This window comes from Macaca thibetana, chromosome X (assembly GCF_024542745.1).
Source record: "Macaca thibetana thibetana isolate TM-01 chromosome X, ASM2454274v1, whole genome shotgun sequence".
In the NCBI taxonomy this organism is placed as follows: Eukaryota; Metazoa; Chordata; class Mammalia; order Primates; family Cercopithecidae; genus Macaca; species Macaca thibetana.
Window position 1 is genome coordinate 60,495,924 of NC_065598.1, and position 20,297 is coordinate 60,516,220.

The following is a 20,297-nucleotide window of genomic DNA, read 5'->3' on the forward strand; positions in this document are numbered from 1 at the left end:
TCAGAACCATTTTTTGAAAAGACTCTCCTTTTCCCCATTGAGTGGCCTTAGCATTTGTGGAAGATAATTTAACCATATACATGAGGATTTATTTCTGGATTTCTATTTTCTTCCATTGGTCTGCATGTCTGTTTTTATGCTAGTACTACATTGTTTTAATGCTAGTGCTACATTGTTTTAATTACTATAGCTCTGCCTCGGACTTCCAGTACTGTTTTGAATAGAAATGGTGAGAATGAATATCTTTGTCTTATTCCTGACCTTACATGAAATGCTTTCAATCTTTAATCATTGAGTATGATGTTAGCTGTGTACTTTTCCCATTTTTAAATTAGGTTTTTGTCTATTTGTTGTCGAGTTTAGGAGTTCATATATCTGAGACACTAAACCCTTATTAGATAAAAGTCATCAAATATTTCCCACCATTTTGTGGGTTGTCTTTTCACTTTATTTGGTTCTCTTTCTGTGCTGCCATCCCAAGTTTCAATATTTGAGAATGTTTTTATCATTTCCTTGCTGGAATTACAGCGTTCTCTTAAGTGTGGTTTTTTATTGCTAAGGTCTTTCTTTGTGAATGAAAAGAGCATGAGACACGTCTAGTCAGCCATCTTGATAATGTCTCTTTCACTTTCTTAATAATGAGCTTTGATACATAAAATTATTTAATTTTAATGAAGTTCAATTTATCTATTAACTGCTTTGTGGTTTGTGCTTCTTGTGTCCTCTACAAATGCGTTGCTAAACCCAAGGACATGAAGATTTACACCTTTTTTTTTTTTAACAATAGTTTTACAGTTTTATCTATTATACCTGGGTCATTGATCCATTTGAGTTAATTTTTGTTTATGTTGTGGGGTAAACATCCAACTTTGTTACTTTGCATATGCAAATTCAGTTTTTCTAGTATCATTTGTTGAAGAAACTTCTTTTTTTTTTTTTTTTTTTTTTTTTTTCACTCATTGAATATACCTGGAAGCTTTGTCCAAAAAAAAAAAAAAAAAAAAAAAAAAAAAAAAAAAAAAAAAAAGAAAGAAATGGCCATAGATGTGTTGGTTTGTTCGGACTCTCAGTTCTACGTCACTGGTCCATATGTCTATCACTATGTGAAAATCACACTTTTAAAAAATTTATACAAATGTATAGGGTACATGTGAAATTTTGTTACATATATATACTGTGTGGTGATCAGTTCAGGGTGTTTAGGGTTTCCATCACGTGAGTATAATATAGTTTTGTTAACTGTACTCACCCTACTCTGCTATCAAATATTGGATATATTCCTTCAATCCAACTGTATGTTTGTACTCATTAACCCACTTCTCTTCATCCTCCTCAATTCTCCCATTCACCCTTTCCAGTTGATATAGTTTGGATATTTGTCCTTTCCAATCTCACGTTGAAATTTGATCTCCAATGTTGGAGGGAGTTCCTAACGGGAGGTGTTTGAGTTATGGGGATGGAACCTTCATGAATGGCTTGGTTCCATCCCCATGGTAATGAATGAGTTGTTACTCTATCAGTTCATGGTAGAGTTGGTTGTTTAAAAGAGTATGACACTGCTCCTCACCCTCTCTTTCCTCCTCATCTCTGATCATGTGTTGCCTGCTCCACTTCACTTTGCACCACGATTGGAAACTCCCTGAAACTTTCACTAGAAGCAGATGTTGGTGCTATGCTTTTTGTACAGCTTGCAGAACCAGGAACCCAATAAACCTATTTTTTAAAATAAATTACCTAGCTTCATGTATGGTAATGCAAATGGACTAAGGCATCAGTCTCTGTTATCTATCTTTTCCCTCTCTACTTCCACATAATCAAACTTTTTAGCTCCCACATATGAGTGAGAACATGTGATATTTGTATTTTTGTACCTGGCTAATTTCTTTTAAGATAATGACTGCTAGTTCCATCCATCTTGCTGCAAATGACTTCATTCTCTCATATAGCTAAGTTGTATTCCATTGTGTATACATACCACATTTTCTTTATCCATTCATTCATTGATAGACATATTGATGGAGTGCATGTATTACTTGATATATTTCTTTCCCTTTGGATAGATACATAGTAGTGGGATTGAATGATAATTTTACTTTTTTTTTTGAGATCTCTCTCTACTTCTTTCCATAGTGTCTGTACTAATTTACATTCCCACCAACAGTGTATAAGAGTTCTGTTTTCTCTGCATATGATTTTTTCATATTTTTAATAATAGCCATTCTGACTGGGGTAAAATAATATCTTATTATGGTTTTGATTTGCATTTCTCTAATGATTAGTGATGTTGAGAATTTTTTAAAATTATACTTTAAGTTCTAGGGTACATGTGCACAACATGCACGTTTGTTACATATGTATACATGTGCCATGTTGGTGTGCTGAACCCATCAACTCGTCATTTACATTAGGTATATCTCCTAATGCTATCCCTCCCTCCACCCCCACTCCACAACAGGCCCTGGTGTGTGATGTTCCTCTTCCTGTGTCCAAGTGTTCTCATTGTTCAATTCCCACCTATGAGTGAGAACGTTTGGTGTTTGGTTTTCTGTTCTTGTGACAGTTTGCTGAGAATGATGGTTTCCAGTTGCATCCGTGTCCCTACAAAGGACACAAACTCATCCTTTTTTATGGCTGCATAGTATTCCATGGTGTGTATGTGCCACATTTTCTTAATCCAGTCTGTCACTGATGGACATTTGGGTTGATTCCAAGTCTTTGCTATTGTGAATAGTGCCTCAATGAACATACGTGTGCATGTGTCTTTATAGCAGCATGATTTATAATTCTTTGGGTATATACCCAGTAATGGGATGGCTGGGTCATACGGTGTTTCTAGTTCTAGATCCTTGAGGAATCGCCACACTGTCTTCCACAATGGTTGAACTAATTTACAGTCCCACCAACAGTGTAAAAGTGTTCCTATTTCTCCACATCCTCTCCAGCACCTACTGTTTCTTGATTTTTTAATGATTGCCATTCTAACTGGTGTGAGATGGTATCTCATTGTGGTTTTGATTTGCATTTCTCTGATGACCAGTGATGATAAGTATTTTTTCATGTGTCTGTTGGCTGCATAAATGTCTTCTTTTGAGAAGCATCTGTTCATATCCTTTGCCCACTTTTTGATGGGGTTATTTGTTTGTTTTCTTGTAAATTTGTTTGAGTTCTTTGTAGATTTTGGATATTAGCCCTTTGTCAGATGGGTAGATTACAAAAATTTTCTCCCATTCTGTAGGTTATCTGTCCACTCTGATGGTAGTTCCTTTTGCTGTGCAGAAGCTCTTTACTTTAGTTTAATTAGATCCCATTTGTCAATTTTGGCTTTTGTTGCCATTGTTTTGGTGTTTTAGACATGAAGTCCTTGCCCATGCCTATGTCCTGAATGGTATTGCCTAGGTTTTCTTCTAGGCAATATTTCTGGGTTCTCTATTCTTTTCCATTGGTCAATGTGTCTGTTTTTAAATCAGTACTATGCTGTTTTGGTTACCATAGCTGTGTAATATATTTTCAAATTTGGTAATGTGATACCTCCTGCTTTGTTATTTTTGCACATGATTGCTTTGGCTATTTGGGCCCTTTTTTGCTTCTATAAGAATGTTGGGATTGATTTTTTTCCATTTCTGTGAAAGATGTCATTGATATTTTGATAGGGACTGTATTGAATCTGTAGATTGCTTTGGGTAGTATAATTACCTTAACAATATTAACTCTTATTCCTGAGCATCACTAGTTTGTGTCCTCTTCCGTTTTGCTTCATTGGTATTTTGTAGTTTCCTTGAAGAGGTCCTTCACCTCCTTGGTTACATTTATCATTTATTCCTAGGTTTTTTTTTTTTTTTTTTTTTTTTTTTTTTTTTTTTTAGCTAGTGTAAATAGGATTTTCTTCTTGATTTATTTTTTTCAGCTAATTCATAATAGGTATATAGAAACACTGCTGATTTTTGTATGTTGATTTTGTATTCTGGGACTTTACTGAGTTTATCAGTTCTAAGAATTCTTTAGTGGACTCTTCAAGGTTTTCTAAATATAAAGTCATGTCATCTGAAAAGAAGAAATTTTTGACTTCCTCTTTTCCAATTCAAATGTCTTTTATTTCTTTCTCTTGCCTCACTGCTCTGCCTAGAATTTCCAGTGCTATGTTAAATGAGAGTGGTAGAAGTTGGTATCCTCGTATTGTTTTAGTTTTTATGGGAAATATTTTTAGCTTTTCCCCATCTGGTATGATGTTAGCTGTGGATTTTTCATATATGCCTTCATTATGTTAGGGTATGCTCCTGCTATGCCTACATTGTTGAGAGTTTTTATCATGTAGGAATGATGAATTTTATCAAATGTTTTTTTCTGTACCTGATGAGATAATCATATGGCTTTTGTTCTTAATTGTGTTGATGTGTTTTATCATGTTTACTGATTTGTGTATGTTGAACCATCCTTTCATCCCTGGATTAAATCCCAATTAATAATGATGTATTATCTTTTTCTTGTCCTGTTGGATTCAATTTGCTCTTTTGTTGAGAATTTTTTCAGCTATGTTCATCAGGAATATTGGCCTATAGTTTTCGTTTTCTGTTGTATCTTTATCTGGTTTTGGTATCAAGGTAATGCTGGCCCTGTAGAATGAGTTAGGGAGAATATCCTCTTCAACAACTTTTGCAATACTTTGAAGAAAACTGGTGCTAGTTTTTCTTTATGTGTTTGGCAGAAATAGGCAGTGAAGCCACCCAGTACTGGGTTTTCTTTGCTGAGGGACTTTTAGTTACTGAATAAATCTGGTTACTCATTATTGGTCTGTTCAGGTTTTCTATTTCATCATGATTCAGTCTTGGTAGGTTGTATGTGTCTAGGACTTGATCCATTTCTTTTAGGTTATCCATTTTTTGGCATATAATTATTCATAATAGTCTCTTATAATCTTGTTTTATATGTGATACCAGTTTTAATGTCTTCTCTTTCATTTATGATTATTTTAACTTTTATTTTAGGTTCAGGGGTACATGGGCAGGTTTGTGATTAGCAATGTCGAGCACTTTTTCATATGCTTATTGGCTGTGTGTATATCTTTTTTTTTTTTTTTAAAGTGTCTGTCCATGTCCTTTGCTACTTTTTAATATTTTTTTAACTTGTAAATTCGTTTAAGTTTCTTGTAGATTCTGGATATTAGACCTTAGTTCGATGCATAGTTTGTAAATATTTTCTCCCATTCCGCAGGTTGTCAATTTACTATGTTGATAGTTTCTTTAGCTGGGGAGAAGCTCTTTAGTTTAGTTAGATCCCATTTGTCAATTTTTGTTTTTGTTGCTATTGCTTTTGGCATGCTCATCATGAATTCTTTACAAGACCTTATGTCCAGAATGTTATTTCTTAGGTTGTCTTCCAAGATTTTTATAGTCTTAGGTATTATATGTAAGTATTTAATCCATTTTGAGTTGATTTTTGTATATGGTGTATGGAAGGCATCCCATTGCAGTCTTCTGAATATGGCCAGCCAGTTATCCTAGCACTTTTTGTTGAACAGGAACTCCTTTTCCCATTACCTGTTTTTCTCAACTTTGTTGAAGACTATATGGTTGTAGGCCTGCAGCATTATTTTGGGGTTCTCTATTCTGTTCCAATTTTCTATGTCTGATTTGTTTTTTGTAATATGCTATTTTGTGTTTTGGTTAGTGTAGCTTTGTAGTATGGTTTGAAATTGGGTAACGTGATACCTCCAGATTTGGTTTTGTTTGTTGTTTTTTTATTTGTTTTTGCTTAGGATTGCGTTAGGTATTTGGGTTCTCTTTTGGTATAAACTTCAAAATAGTTTTTCTAATTCTGTGAAGAATTTCGTTGTTAGTTTGACAGGAATAGCATTGAATCTGCAAATTGCTTTGGGAAGTATGGACATTTAAAAAATATTGACTCATCCTGTCTGTGAACATGGATGGAATGTTTTTCCTTTGTTTGTCTCATCTCTGATTTCTTTGAGCAGTGTTTTATAATTCTCATTGTATAGTTCTTTCACCTCCCTGGTTAGCTGTATTCCAAGATATTTTATTTTTTTTTTTTGTGGCTATTGTGAATGAGATTGCATTCTTGATTTGGCTCTCAGCATGGTTGTTGTTGTATAGGAATGCTACTAATTTTTCTATGTTAATTTTGTATCCTGAAACTGCTGAAATTGTGTGTCAGATCAAGTTGTTCGTCAGCTTAAGCAGCTTTCGGGAAGAGACTGTGGAATAGCATTATATCTAGTATTATATTCTAGGTACAGCATTATATTATCTGCAAACAGAGATTGTTTGATTTCCTCTCTATTTGGATGCCTTTTATTCCTTTCTCTTGCCTGACTTATCTGGCTCGTACTTCCAGTACTATGTTGAATAGGAGTGGTGATAGTGGACATCCTTGTCTTGTTCCAGTTCTCAAGTGGAATTATTCCAAGTTCTGCCCATTCAGTATGATTTGGGCTACTGCTATGTCATAGATAGCTTTTATTGGTTTGAGGTATGTTCCTTCAATGTCTACTTCCTTGGGGTTTTTAACATGAAATGATACTGCATTTTATCAAAAGTGTTTTCTTCATTTAGTGAGATAATTATGTGGTTTTAAAAATAGATGTTTATGTAATTAATCACATTTATTCATTTGTATATCTTGAATCAACCTTGCATCTCAGGGATAGAGCTTACTTGATTGTGGTAGATTACCTTTTTGATGTGCTGCTTGATTCAGTTTGGTAGCATTTTGTTGAGGATTTTTGCATATATGTTCATCAAGGACGTTGGCCTAAAGTTTTGTTGTTGTTGTTGTTGTGTCTTTGCCAGGTTTTGCAGTCAGAATAATGCTGGCTTCAAAGAATGAGTTAGGGAGGAATCACTCTTCCTCAACTTTTTGGAATAGTTTCAGTAAGAATGCTGGTACCAGCTCTCCTTTATACACTTGGTAGAATACAGCTGTGAATCTGCCTGGTCCTGGGTGGCAGGCTTTTTATTGCTGAGTCAGTTTTATAATTCATTATTGGCCTGTTCAGGGATTCAGTGTCTTCATGGTTCAATCTTGAGAAGCTGTATTTTTTCAGACATTTATCTATTTTGTCTAGGTTTTCTAGTTTGTTTACATAGAGGTGTTTGTGGCAGTCTTTGAGGATTTTGTATTTCTCTGGGGTTGGTGGTAATGTGCCCTTTGTCATTTCTGATTATGTTTATTTGGATCTTTTCCCTTTTGCTTATTAGTCTAGTTATCAGTCCATCAATCTTATTTATTCTTTTAATGAATCAATTCATGGATTCATTGATTTTTTTTTTTTTCATCTCAGTATCTTTCACTTCTGCTCTGATTTTGGCTATTTCTTGTCTTCTTTTATCTTTGGATTTACCTTGTTTTTGTAGTTTCTCTAGGTGTGATGTTGGGTTGTTAATTTGAGATGTTTCTACCTTTTTCATGTGGGTGTTTAGTGCTATAAACTTCCTTCTTAACACTGCTTTTGCTGTGTCACCAAATTGAACAAAGCTAAAGCAGTGTTAAGAAGGAATGTTGTATCTTTGTTCTTAGTGGTTTCAAATAATTTGTTAATTTCTGCCCTAATTTCATTATTTACCCAAAAGTCATTCAGGAGCAGGTTGTTTGATTTCTATGTGATTGTATAGTTTTGAGTGATTTTCTTAGTATTGGTTTCTATTTTTATTGTGCTGTGGTCCAAGAGTGTGTTTGGTAAGATATTGGGGTTTTTTGAATTTGTTGAGGATCGTTTTATGGCCGATTATGTGGTTGACTTTAGAGTATGTGCCATGTGCTTCTGAGAATAATGCATATTCTGTTGTTTTTGGGGGTAGATTTCTGTAGATGTCTGTTAGGTCCATTTGGTCAAGTGTCGAGTTCAGGTCACAAATATCTTTGTTAACTTTCTGCCTTGATGACCTGTCTAATATCGTCAGTGGGTTGTTGAAGTCTTCTACTATTATCGTGTGGTTATCTAAGTCTCTTCATAGGTCTCTAAGAACCTGCTTTATGAATCTGGGTGCTCCTGTGTTTGTGCATATATTTATGAAGGGTGGGTCTTCTTTTTAAATTGAATCCTTTACCATTATGTAATGCCCTTCTTTGTTTGATTTTTGACCATTGTTGGTTTAAGTCTGTTTTGACTAACAGTAGAATAACAACCCCTACTTCTTTCTGTTTTCTGTTTGCTTAGTAGATTTTTCTTCATCCCTTTACTTTGAGCCTATAGGTGTCATTGCATGTGGATGGGTGTCTTGAAGACAGCATACTGTTGGTCTTGCCTCCTTTATCCAATGTGTCACTCTGTGCCTTTTAACTAAAGCACTTATCCTGTTTACATTCAAGGTTAATATTGATATGTGTGGATTTGGTCCTGTCATCAAGTCGTTAGCTGGTTATTATGCAGACTTGATTGTGTGGTCACTTCTTAGTGTCATAGACCAAGTGCATGGTCTATGCATTTAAGTGTGTTTTTGAGGTGGCTGGTAACAGTCTTCCCTTTCCATATTTAGTACTCCCTTCAGGGCCTCTTGTAAGGCAAGTCTGGAGCTAACAAATTCCCATAGCATTTGCTTGTCTGAGAAGGATCCTATTTCTCCTTTGCTTATGAAGCTTAGTATGGCTGGATATGATATTCTTGATTGAAATTTTTCATTAAAGATGCTGTATATAGGCACTAATTCTCTTCTGACTTATAGGGTTTTTTGCTGAAATGTCCTTTGTTTTCCTAATGGGGTTCCCTTTGTAGGTGACCTGTCCCTTCTCTTTGGCTTCCTTTAATATGGTTTCTTTAATTTTGACCTTGGAAGATCTATGTGTCCTGGGGATGATCATCTTGTATAGTATCTTCAGGGGTTCTCTGCATTTTCTGAATTTGACTGTTGGCCTCTAGCAATGTTGGGGAAATTTTCTTGAATGATATCCTTAAATATGTTGTCCACATTGCTTGCTATTTCTCCCTCTCTCCCAGGGACACCAATGATTCATAGATTTGGTGTCTACATAATACCATCTTTCTCAGAGCTTTCGTTCATTCTTGCGTTTTCATTTTGTTGTTGTGGTTGTTGTCTGGGTTATTTTGTAGAACCAGTCTTCAAGCTCTGAGATTTGTTCCTCAGCTTGGTCTATTTTTGCTGTTAATACCTGTAATGGTATTCTGAAATTCTTGGAGCTTTCTGCTTTATCAGATCAATTTGGTTGTTTCTTAAAATGGCCATTTTGTCTTTTATCTCGTGTATCATTTTATTGTGTTCCTTAGATTCCTTGAATTGGGGTTCCACTTTCTTCTGAATGTTGATGATCTTCATTTCTCTCCATATTCTGAATTCTATTTTTGTCATTACAGCCTTGTTAGGAACCACTGTTGTGGAACTAGTGCAGTCATTTGGAGGTAAGACACTCTGGGTTTTGGAGTTGCCACAGTTTTTGCACTGTTTATTTCTTATCTGTGTAGACTGTTTTCTTGATCTTTGAAGCTGCTATCCTTTTGGTGTTTTTGCTATTATCTTCTTTGATGCCCTTGAGAGTTTGATTGTGGTATAAGGTCGGTTTGACTGTCTTCATTTGTGGAAGATTGTATGGGGCCCAGGCTCAGCTCAGCACTCCTGATCTGTATGCTCTGACTCTGGGGGGAAGTACTAGGCACCTGGCTTTCTTCTCCAGCTCCTTGCAGTTAGAAGCCTGCTGTGCTGGAGGGGGCTGAGGTGTTCCCACTCCACTGGGCACAACACTCTAATGGCTGGTGCCAACCAAAGCACTTCATTGGGGCAGTGACAGCACAAGCTGTGGCTGCTTGAATGTGCCAGTAGCTGTGGCAGCATGGTGGAGTGCATGTACATTGGCTGGGGTGGGATACTGGTAGAAGCGAGGTTGAAGCATTCCTGTGCATACTCCTGCTGGCGGTGGGCCATAGGCACGGGAAAGGTTGCCAGTGCCTGTGCTTGCACTCATGCTGGTGGCAGTGGCAGTGGGGCACTGGTGGATGTGGGGCTGCTGGCCTCCATGTGTGCATTTGCACTGTTGACAGTGTCAGGGTATGGAGCTGCCAGCATTCAGCACTTATTTATACCAGTTGTAGTGGCAGCGTGGGAGAGTTGTGATCACCAGTGTGTGTGCACATTCACACGAAATTGTTGCACAGCTGAATGCTGAAACATTAGTGGTGGTGGTGGGGCAATGGGTTACACTCACACTGGCAGCAGTGGTGGGGTGCATGCATACTTGCACACTGACAGAGGAGAGGAGGTGAGGTCCACTTGTACATGTGCACCAGCAAAGCAGTTGCAGGGTGGCCATGAGCAAGAGTGTCCTGGCAAAGTGGTGTGGGGAAGGCTGTAATGGGGAGGGTGTGTGGGGGAATGGTGTACTCTGTCAGTGGATGCTCTGCTGGGGACCTCCTGTGGTGAGGCACGGTCTGCTGGTGAAGGAGATATAATGAGGGTCCCTAGGAAGCACCTTGGTTGGGCATCCAAGGCTGCACTGCCAGCAGGTGCAGTCAGGCTGGGGTCCTGGGAGAGGGCAACAGACAGGTGGGCACTCAGATTGAACTGGCCTCATTTCACAAGCAAGACAGCCCTGTTCTGTCCAGGTCTGACATTCATTCTATGACCAAAGTATCCTAGAAAAGCATGGGAAGCCTTGGAGGATGGGCATCCCTGGCATTGCTCCCATGCAGATATTCCCACACCAAACCCTCTGGGCTCTGTGCAAGCTGGAGTCTAGGTCCTAGCACATCTCTAAGAAGTACTCCCTGCCAGCTTAAGTGTCCATGGGGGTCATGGCATTTCCTGCTGCCCAGATTTCAGAGGTCCATAATGGGAGCAGGCTGCTTCTTGCCTATTCCCCCCATTGCTCATCCCCATGAGGAATGAGTCCCAGTGCTTTGTATTCCCTTGTAGGGTTCCCAGATACCTACCCCTTCAGCCCAGCATCTACTCCTTTCCTCCATCTACTCTTAATGCCTTCCCTCTGAAGATTTGCTTGGAATTTGCCAGTCTTCCTGATGTTCCAGTCTCTCAGTCGTAGATGTTCCTCCTGGCTGTGTCTAGTTGGCCATCTTTGGCCTATCACTCTCAATCTTGAAGGACAGTTTTGCCAGATACAGAATTCTCAATTTTCAGAGTACTTTTTTTTTTTTTTTCTTTCAGCACTTTAAATGTATGAATTTTCTGTTTTCTGGTCTTGAAGGTTTCTGCTGAGAAACAAACTGATGGTCTTATTGAGAATATCTTTTATGTGATAAATTGCTTTTCTCTTCCTTCTTTCAAGATTTTTCTCATCCAATAATTTGATAATAATGTGTCTTGGTGTGAGTCTCTTTGGCTAAATCCTACATGGAATTTGTTGAACTTCTTATATTTACATATTCATTTCTTTCCTCAAATTTGGGAGGGTTTCAGACATTATTTCTTCAAATAACCTCCTTGACCCTTTTCCTTTTTCTTCTGGAAATTTTATGATGCATTTTTTTTTTTTTTTTTGGTCTCCTTAATGGTGTCTCATTAATCCATTAGACTCTATTCACTTTTCTTCATTCTTTTAAAATTTTTGCTCCTCAGATTTGACAACTTTAAATGATCTGTCTCCAAGTTCTGATTCCTTCTGTCTATTAGAGTCTGATGTTGAACCACTCTAGCAAGTATTTCAAAGGAGTTTATTTTTTAGCCCATGACTTTTTAAAAAAAAATTCTATCTTTCATTGATTTTTTAAAGTTTGCTCACATACTGTTTTCTTGATTTCCTTTAGTTCTTTTTACATATTTAAAGAAGTGTGTTAAAGTCTTTATCTAGTACATTTGATGCCTATGTCTCTTTTTGGATGATTTCTGTAGATTTATTTTGTTTCTATAAATAGACTAGGCTTTTGTGTTTTTTTCTATGCCTTGCTATATATTTTTTGAAAATTAGGCATTTGAAAAAAAAAAAAAGCAGTATTTTTCTGGTCTTTGCAGACTAGCTCCTTGCAGGTATAGACTTTTATTAATTAGCAGGGTATATTTTTGTCCTTGGGATTGGCCCAGGCAATCCCAGCCTTAGAAGGCCTTTTCTCAGCCTGTATTTTCTCTGAGCTCTTTTTCTCCAATTTCCCCACATATAGTCAACTTTTATGTGTCTTAGTTTCCCTGAGTCTCACTGTGGCTTCTTTTTGGGGACATGGCAGTTAAATTGTTTTCCCCTACCAATAATCTCCTGATCTTGGGGTCTATGGGTCTATAGTCCCCCTGTGGTTTTCATGAGCTGTACTCACTGCTTCTAATGACTTTTCTTAGCTTGAGATCTGAACCGTATCACTTTTGGCCATCTAAGCTCCAGTTTAGGTGACAGAAATCAATCCACCAGGTTGCCCTCAGACAGGTTAGAACATGGAAAATTAGTTCTACTCTTCTCTCTCTGGTTTGAAGGAGAGCTGGGGACTGAGCCACCTCTTCCCCAAAAGCATATAACACTAGGGAAGGTGTGGGTCAAAAGTAAGTAACAATGCCATGAAATTTCCTAGCTTTTTGAATGTGACTTTTTCTTCATTGGGCATTTGCTTGGTTTCTATTAATCACTGACTGATTTCCAGAACTCCTATACAGCTATATAAGTTTTAGTAGTTCCTTTTTAATGTTTTTTAATGGGGGAAAGATGGTTTGAATTTTCCTAGTTCACCATTTTTCTTTAAGCTTTTAACTTTTGAAGCATAATTTCATTGGACACAAATTTCTAGATTGGGGCTTTTCTACTTTTGATACTTTAACTTTTTGATTCACTACCTTCCTTCTGGCATGGCTCTGAGCAGTCCAATGTAATTCTTATCCTTGCTACTCTAAATTTAAGTTTTCTTCCCCCTCTAAAGCTCCTTTCAAGATTTTTTCTTTGTCTTTGATTTTCTGCAGTTTGAATATGATATGCCTAGGTATGGAGTTTTGGGTATTTATTCTTCTTGGAGTTCTTTGAGCTTCCTAGATCTGTGGTTTGGTGTCTATCATTACTTTTGGGAAATTCTCAGTCATTATTGCTTCAAATTTTTCTTCTCTTCATTTTTCTCTTTCTCCTTCTTCTGGTATTGCCATTACATCTTTATGTAATGTTATGCTACACTACATAAAGTTATGTTACACATTTTCTAATTGTCCCACATTTCTTGGATATTGTTATGTCTTTTTCACTTTTTTTCTGGTTTCATTTCAGTTTAGGAGGGTTCTATTGACATTTCTTTAAACTCACTGATTTTCTTTTTCCTTGGCCATGTTCAGTCTAATAGTCTATTGGTGAGCCCATCCAAGCCATTCTTCATTTCTATTACATTATATTTGATTTGTAGCATTTATTTTTCCTTCTCATGTTCTTGCATTTTCTTCATTGGTCCCCTAAGTATATTAATCATAATTCTTCTAAATTCTTTCAGATATATTACCCTGCTATTATGCAAGAGCCTAACTGATGTGGCGGTAAGATATGGAGGAAGTAGAGATGTTCTATTGTCCCATGATAGGGTCACAGTGTTTTAGTGGGCTTGTGCCCCAGGGCTGTGACTTTCAGAAATGCTTTTTATACTTCTCCACCCGCTTTTTTGAGACAGAAAAGCTACGTATTTTCCTCCCCCACATGTGGAAGGCTAGAGAGGACTGGAGGTGGGTATTACTCTTCTCCCAGTTTGATTAGACTGTGGCAAAACTCAAGCCAGTTATGTTCCAGTGAAGTAGTTTGATGTCAGCTCTTCTTAAGAAGAACAGAAAGCTCGGTGTATCTCAAAATGGTTACTTTCAAAATGGCTTTTTCTTTTCCACTGTCAGAATCTGGTAGTGCTCCTGGTGAAAATGCTCACAAAACAATGGAGTCATCCCTAAGATGGTCTCCTGGAGGGTTTCTTTGTTTTTTTGTTTTTTTTTGTTTTTTTTTTTGTTTTTTTTGTTGTTGTTGTTATTAACCCTTAAATTTGTCCACACTGAGCCTCCAATAATTGTTCAATTTGTTTTCCCTACTCTTGTACTGATTCCTATTGCAGCGTTCTGCTCACGGATTTCTGCTGTTTGATAAATTGTGGTTCTTCTGTATTTACCTGTCTGCCTCTAATTGTGAGGGCAGCAGTTTGTCCTGTGAACTCAGTTCTCTGACAGATTTGAGAAAAGTTGTTAATTTTCAGATTGTTAGCTCTTTTATTGCTATTCGGATGGGAGTGATGAATTCCAAACTCTTTACATGCTAGACTGGACAGAGGAAAGTTTATGGTGTGCTTTTAAATTTTGAGACTTCCTCTTTGTCCCATGGATTATTTAGAAATGTGTTGTCAAAGTGTTCGGCGAGTCTTGTTACTATCTTTTCATTTTTAATTTCTAGTTGTTTTACATTGTGGTCATAATGCAGTAATAATTATGCTTACTTTCAATTTGTTGAGGCTTGTTTTAGGGCCAGGATATGGTTTTTTTTTTTTTTTTTTTTTTTGTTTGTTTTTTTTGTTTTTTTTGTATATGCTCTATCTGAGCTTGAATATCTATACTGCTGTTGAGTATAGCACTCAATATATGTCAGTTAGATTGTGTTGGGTGACTGTATTTTTCACTTTTATATTCTTTAAGAGACAGGGTCTCTGTCACTCAGGCTGGAAAGCACTGGTATGATCATAGTTCACTGCAGCCTCAAACTCCTGGGCTCATGTGATCCTCCCACCTCAGCCTCCCAACTAGCTGGAACTACAGGCACGTGCCACCATACCCAGCAAATTCTGTTACTTTTTGTAGACAGGGTCTTGCTATGTTGCCCAGACTGGTCTCAAACTCCTGGCTCCTGGCCACAGACAATCCTCTCGCCTTGACTTCTCATAAGTGCTGGGATCACAGGTGTGAGCCAGCATGCCTGGCCTTTCAGTTCTACATTCTTGATGATTTTCTACCTAGTAGTTTTATAAACTGGTGAGAGGTGGATGTTGGAGTCCCCAGATATAATTGTGGGTTTCTCTCTCTCATTTCACTAGTTTTTCTTTTATGTATTTTGAGATTCTAGTTTGTACACATTTAAGATTATTATGCCACTCTGATAGAGTGATCCTATAATAATTATGTTATGTCCCTCTAATAATTTTTTTGCTCTAAAGTATATTTTATTAGATATTACTATAGGCAATGTTTTCCCACTCTTACTTTTAATCTATCTGTGTTGTTAAATTTGAAATGATGTCTACTCTTCTCATCTGTCTTTTGATTGGTGTATTTAGTAAGGTAGTTGGTGGTATTTTAGCATGTAAGTCAGACATTTTAGTATTTGTTTTCTACTCATTTCCTTTGGTTCTTGTTCTCAATGTCCTGTGCATTACTTGAACTTTTAAGGATTTCATTTAGATTTATTTATAGTGCTTCTGAATGTATGTCTTTGTATAGTTTTGTAGTGGTTACTCAGGGTATTAAAACATATCTATGTGACTTAGCCTCTGTGTATTAACATTTTACCACTCTGTGAAGTGTGGAAACCTTACATCCATTTAGGTCCCTTTATTTATTCACTTTTAAAATGCCATTGCCTTGCACACCAGATGGTGTTACAATTTGTTTTAATAATCAAGTTTGATCTATAAAACTTAGGAGAATAAGTCATTGTACATACCCATATTTCTTCTCTATTGTTCCTCTTCTTTCCTGATTTTTTTCCTTCTTTATTTCCTTTCTGTTTGAAGAATTTCATTTAGCCAATCTCTAAGAGTAGGTCTGCAAGCAACAAATTATTTTAGTTTTCCTTCAACTGAGGATATCTTTATTTCCCATTTATTCCTGAAAGATAGTTTCGCTGATAATGCAATTTGAAGCTGATAAGTTTTTTGTTTGTTTCCTGTCAGCAGTTAAACACTTTTGTCCCATTTTTGTTTTCTGGCTTCCAGTTTCACATGAGAAATCCACTTTCATTTGATATTCTCCTGTCAATAATACATCATTTTTCTCTGGCTGTTTTCAATAATTTTCTTTCTTTTTAGTTGTCAGAAGTTTAATTATCATGTATCCTGATATGAGTCTTTTGGTGGTTTACTCCCTTTAGGGTTTGCTCAGCTTCTTGTATCTATAGGTTTATATCTTTCACTGAATTTGGAAAATTTTCAGCCATTATTTCAGCCCTGCTCTTTCTCCTTTCTTGAACTTCAAATATATGAATGGTTTTTAAATTTAAATTTAATTATTTTTTATTACACAAGTCCCTCATGCTTGATTTTTTGTTTTGTTTTGTTTTCTCCTTTTATAAGACTGGGTAAATTCAATTTATATATCCTCAAGTTCACTGATTCTCTTATCTGTTATCTCCATTCCACTAGGAGCTCATCCAGTGAGTTTTTTGTTTCTCTTCTGTTATTGTTACTGGTGGAGGAGATCCAAGTTATCCCAAGTTACCAGTGGCATATTCGAATGGGTCTGCAGCAACTTCAGTCCTCCTCAGTAGAAATAATTTGACTGAGGGGCATAAAGCAGAAGAGACTAAAGGCAAGTTTCAGAGCAGGAGTGGAAGTTTATTTAAAAAGCTTTAGAACAGTAAGGAAAAAAAGGAAAGGAAAGAAGGAAAGTACAACTTAGAAGACAGCCAAGTGGGCGACTTGAGAAACCAAGTGCACAGCTTGACCTCTTGACTTGGGGCTTTATATGCTGCCATACTTCCAGGATCTTATTGGGAAGCTGCTGATCAGTTTTAGGTGTTTTCTATCTATTAGGAGAATGCCTTTCCCTGGCACTGGCTATGAACAATTATTACTTTAGAGAAACTGTTAACCACCTGACCATCAGCTGAAGGTCACCCAACACTCCTGGTGTGTGTGTGGTGGGGAGCCCTGTTCTGCCCTGCTCATACCTGATTAGTTACCTACTGTAACATTATTGTATCTTTCACCTGTACTATTTCCATTTCAGTTCGTTCTTTTTTTGTTTGTTTTTTGAGTCAAGGCCTCGCTCTGTCACCCAGGCTGGAGTGTAGTGATGCGATATCACAGCTCACTGTAGCCTCAACCTCCTCAGCTCAAGTGATCCTCCCACCACAGCTTCCTGAGTAGCTAGGACTACAGGCTCACACCAACATGCCCAGTTAATTTTTGTATTTTCTGTAGAGAAGGGGGGTTTTGCCATGTTGCTCAGGCTGGTCTCAAACTCCTGGGCTCAAGCAATCTACCCGCCTCGGCCTCCCAAAGTGCTGGGACCATGCCCCACTTTCATTTGTGTGTGTGTGTGTGTGTGTGTGTGTGTGTGTGTTTTGATGGAGTCTTGTTCTGTCGCCCAGGCTGGAGAGCAGTGGCATGATCTTGGCTCACTGCAACATCTGCCTCTCGGGTTCAAGCAAATCTCCTGTCTCAGCCTCCTGAGTAGCTGGGACTACAGGTGCACACCATCACACCCAGCTAATTTTCGTACTTTTAGTAGAGATGGGGTTTCACCATATTGGTCAGGCTGGTCTCTAACTCCTGATCTCAGGTGATCCACCCGCCTTGGCCTCCCAAAATGCTGGGATTATAGGTGTGAGTCACAGCGCCTAGCCTCATTTAGTTCTGTTTAAAAATAACTTTTATTTCTTTGCTGAAATTTTCCAATTTTTCACCTGTTTCAAATGATTTTTTATTCCTTTTTGAATCCTTTTTATGATGGCAGTTTTAAAATCCTAGTAATTCCAACATCTGATTTATCTCAGTGTTGACGTTACTTGATTGTCTTTTCTTACTTAAATTGTGAGTCTTCTATTATATCCTGGACATTTTGTTTATTATGTTAGGAGACTCTATTTAAACTTTCTATTTTAGCAGGCACTCATCTCGTTTAGCTTTAGCATGCAGATCCTCTCCTACTTTTGTCAGCTATCATTCCAGTGAAGTTTGGTTTTTGAAAGCTTTTTGGTGCTGTTTTGGTCTGATTGGTTTGTCTGCTGCCACTGGGGCTCCTCCTGTTTTCTGCTTGTGCTGCCTGAGGGGAGCAGACATGGTTTCCCTAGGCCTGTTGCCCAGGGTCTCTTAGTTGGTCATGGAACTTTCAGGCTTGCAATGACAAAGAGGCTTCCCTGCCTAGTCCCTGGTTTTGACAGGGTCCCCATCTGCCTGTGGAGATGAAGTAGTCGTCCTGGGATGAGCACTTGTGGCAGGGCCTCTTTTGCTGATGTCTCCTGCTGCCCATGTCTCTGAGTAGGGAAGGGTAGAGACGGAGAGCCCTTTGTCTGGCTGCTTATTGTTAGTGGGGAATGAGGGAGGTCTTGATGTCTTGATTAATCCCTCTTGATGATGCTGTCAGGCTCACCTCTTGTTGGAGGGAATCCTGCTTGATCTAGGGGAGGAATAAGCCTACCTGGGCTGCCTTCTCTTGTTAGGTTGGGGGTCAAGAAATACCCAGCCTGGACTGCCACTTTGTTGGGTGACAGGACATAAAACATCTTGCTGCTGTGTTTTTACTCTAGCCCTGGGATCCCAAAACAGCTCTCCTTCATACCACCTTTCAGAGTTCTCCTTTGGTTGCCACTTGTGTTATTTCCAGGCCTTATGGTTGTACTTAGTGGGAAGGAATAGTGAGAAATGAATCTACACTGTCTTGTCTGTACTGGAAGTCCAATCAATCAATAGGGTTTTAGAGTATGAAATTCTCAAGATAGACAATATTTTAGTCAGTCTTATGTTTCAGTAGCCTCCATACTAGCTTGTTGACTTTGAACAGGACTTCAGTTATGTCATCCACACAAAATATATTTAAAGCTCCCAGCCCAAGACCGGGCACGGATGAACCACTCAATAGGTATTCAGTCTTTTCCTAGAAATCATCTAGTTCAAACCACCTGTCTTAAATATAAGGTAACAGAGGCCTAGAGAAACAAGGTAGCCTTTCAAATGTGCTGTGCCTTACATATACCCAAGTAGCATTTTCCCCCGAAAGGCCAAAAGCATACTCCATTCATTCTTGATTTTGTTCCTTACTTCTAGAGGTAGTTCTAGTTCAGTTGGACACGATTTGAAGATTGAAACTAATCATACCAATTTGTATTTGAAAAGTACTTCCAAATTTGCAAAGTGCTTTTGCAGTAACAATTTCTCTTGGTTGTCATAATCACAGCATGAGTCTGGCAGGGTAGAGATTATTCCTGTTTTGCAAATAAGGAAGCACAGTAAGTCAGAGGGCTGACAAATCCAGAAGCGCTTTCTCATTTAGGGGCTTCCTTTGACACCATCTCTCCTGTGAAACTAAGCCTTTACTGAATGACAGGAGGCTGTGAACATAGTTGATTTCAGAGTGCCCAGCTTGCCACACCCTCAGCCACAGCTAACACAGTGCATTACGTTGGGACTACAGAGTGAATAAATTCCAAGATCAGGCTTATGTTCTATACATAGTACCATGAAAATTTGGAGCTCAAATTACCCTTAGAGTTTGATATGGTTTGGATCTGTGTTCTAACCCAAATCTCATGTTCAATTGTAAGCCCCAGTACTGGAGGTGGAGATCCTTCATTAATGGTTTAGCATCATCCACTTGGTGTTGTTCTCCTGATAGTGAGTTCTTGTGGGATCTGGTTGTTTAAAAGTGTGTAGCACCTTCCTCTTCACTCTTCTGCTCCTGCTCCTGCCATGTGAGATGCCTCACTTCCACTTTGCCTTATGCTCTGATTGTAAGTTTTCCCAAGGCCTCCTCAGAAGCCAAGCAGATGCCAGCATCATGCTTCCTGGACAGCCTGCAGACCTGTGAGCCAATTAAACCTCTTTTCTTGATAGATTACCTACTCTCAGGTATTTCTTTATAGCAATGGGAGAAAGCACTAATACAGAGTTTGTTTGTTAAAAAAAAAAAACAAAACTCCTACCAGAATAGATGAAATTACCCATCTGTATAGGTCACCTCAGGGAAGGTGGTTACCTCAAATTAGAAAGCAGGTTGCTGAATTCTAACCAAGGAAAATAGGGTATAGCTCAGAAAGGCAAGATTGAAATTTGATATAGAAGAAGGCTGTAGCGTGTTTGACAATAGGAGCCTGATTGAATAAACTATAGCTCATATAGTGAGATACTATGTGGCCGTTAAAATAGCAAAATAAACCTCTATTTATAGAAATGGAAAGATGTTCAAAATTAAGTGAGACTATTACATAAGAGTGAACAGTACAGTCCTATTTTGTTCTCTGCATGTAGATTTCTCTCTGCATAGAAAAATTATGATGTGTTCTTTTTTGGTTGTCTATATTTTAAAAACATTATACAATGAACAAAGATTTGTTGGTTAATTCAGCATAATATATTATATTGGAATCTGACTGTACATAGACATTATGTGAAGAGTAGGAAGGGGCTGAATGGAGGTGAAAAAAGAGGCATAAGAGTGAGAACTTGTCAGTGTAATCAGCAGCAT